We start from the raw sequence: 2,267 nt of genomic DNA, 5'->3' as shown, positions 1-2,267 counted from the left end.
GGCTGGCCTCCAGCTCAGAAATCCGCCTGCCTCTGCTTCTGCCTCCCAAGTGCTGGGATTAAAGGTGTGCGCTACCAACACCCGGCTCTCATACTTCAATGTACTTCAAATCCCCAGAAGATTTGTTAGAGAGTGGTTCTGGTGAGTTCTCACCAGTAATAGTGAGTGGCAAGGCTCAGCAAGGAGGACTACAGGGTGTGTCCTTTCATGGAGAAACCCAGCCCAGGAGAAAATGCCACCCTGGTGCTCCAGCTAGAATCAGTGTTCATAGGCTTGCTTTATCATGTATGATATCACCTGACACTGTAAATATAGCAGGTATAATAAAGACGGCAGAAAAGAGACAGACACCCTTGATACCTGCAAGGTGTGGCCACATGTGTTTACCTTCCTTCGGGGCATGTGAGAATGGGAAACTGCCACAGGAGAGAGAGGTAGAATGTCTGGCTTTAGTCCAGAGGCAGGTTGCTACATTGTCTTTACATTCACAGCTCTTCCATGCAGTACTGTTGAAAAAGAAAAGAGGGGACTGTGTATTGGTAAGACTTTTTTTTTTTTTTTGGTTTTTTTGAGACAGGGTTTCTCTGTGTAGCTCTGGCTGTCCTGGGACTCACTCTGTAGACCAGGCTGGCCTTGAACTCAGAAATCCACCTGCCTTTGCCTCCCAAGTGCTAGGATTAAAGGCATGCACCACCACTGCCAGCCAAGGCAAGATTTCTAAATGAAGTGTCTGTTGAGATCCAGTATGCTACCACACATGGCACTCTGTTGAACGGTTCAGAACTTCTTCGTGTGGAGCTAAAAAGCACACTGCTACTAGTAGATACTTCTGCGGAGTAGAGACAGCAAAGACATTCTTTTTAGTTAATGTTGTCCTATTTCTTCTTTAATTTCCTACATTGTTTGTATATGTGTATATATCCCAAGTCTTTCCCTCCTGAAGCATACCTATGGTGAATATCAGTTTAGAAATCCTGCCTATGTCCCTCCAGCTCATCTGAGTTCTGTCTGGTCAGTGTTTTCCACCAGGTTCCTTTACAGCACTCAACACAGTGTAGCTATCACAAATATATGTCTGGTTTTGTCTTGACTGAAAACACCTGAAGCAAGGGTTTTTATTGAGAACACAGTGCCTGATGTCACAGACCTTTGTCCCTGTTGTAGATTACAGTGCTGTTTACAGTGCAGTTATGCATTCTTATACACTTTGAGGGCCCAGGTAAACTTTATGAACCTACATTATGATACTAGAACTCACTGTCTTCTAGCAGGTGGTGTGCCACATAAGAGGGCTGGTAAGAGAAAGACGGCAATAGTACCTGGGTATACATGTCTTCCTCTTTGAGTACAGCTAGCCTACAAGGCCATGTGCAGCAGCCATCAAAGCCAGATGATGACATAGTCCTTGAACTCCGCAGAAGCCCCAACACTGTTCATTAACTCTATGTATGACCTTAGTCAAGTCATTAAACCTCCTTTTTTTTTTTTTTTAAGTTTTTCGAGACAGGGTTTCTCTGAATAGCCCTGGCTGTCCTGGATCTCACTCTGTAGACCAGGCTGGCCTGGAACTCAGAAATCTGCCTGCCTCTGCCTCTCAAGTGCTGGGATGAAAGTCTAGTCTTTATGGAAAAGATTTAAAAGTTGGGAGTGTTAGCCCGGCAGTGGTGGCGCATGCCTTTAATCTCAGCACTTGGGAGGCAGAGACAGGCAGATTTCTGAGTTTAAGGTCATCCTGGTCTACAGAGTGAGTTCCAGGACAACCAGGGCTACACAGAGAAACCCTGTCTCGAAAAAAAACAAAAAAACAAAACTAAAAAGAGTTGAGAGCTCCTGGGAGGAATGTCCCCTTCCTGTTCCTTTACCCCTCTCTCCTCACAGTCTTGTCTCTACCATTTAGGTCCTCTGCTGTTTTGGTGTGACATTCTCCCCTGATAAGCTGGACTGGCCCCTGTGTTTGCTTCCCTGTCTCCACAGTATGTGATCCAGGACCTGGAAGTATCACAGATTAGAACCAATAATCCTGTTTAAATTTTGAACTGTAAATAAAGGAATTTTTTTTAATGCATGCGTTATGTAGTTGTTATTTGTATTGCTCATTTTTAAAAAAGATTTATTTTATTTATATGAGTACACTGTAGCTGTCTTCAGACACAAACCACCAGAAGGGTGCATCCCATTACATCGGATCCCATTACAGATGGTGTGAACCACCATGTGGTTGCTGGGAATTGAATTCAGGACCTCTGGAAGAGCAGTTGGTACTCTTA

General features: G+C 44.4%; 1 protein-coding gene across 1 annotated transcript in view; it reads left to right on the top strand.

Moving 5' to 3' along the window:
- Positions 1–2,065, top strand: part of Ppih (peptidylprolyl isomerase H) — a 20,873-nt gene extending 18,808 nt beyond the window's left edge. The window contains exon 10 of the mRNA XM_031378460.1: positions 1,898–2,065. The gene's annotated coding sequence lies outside the window, so the exon portion shown is untranslated. The remainder of the gene's footprint in view (positions 1–1,897) is intronic.
- Positions 2,066–2,267: the final 202 nt, after the last annotated feature.

This window comes from Mastomys coucha, unplaced genomic scaffold (genome assembly GCF_008632895.1).
Source record: "Mastomys coucha isolate ucsf_1 unplaced genomic scaffold, UCSF_Mcou_1 pScaffold18, whole genome shotgun sequence".
Classification (NCBI taxonomy): domain Eukaryota; kingdom Metazoa; phylum Chordata; class Mammalia; order Rodentia; family Muridae; genus Mastomys; species Mastomys coucha.
Note: the sequence above shows the minus strand (reverse complement) of the source record. Positions and strands in the feature narration are given on the sequence as shown.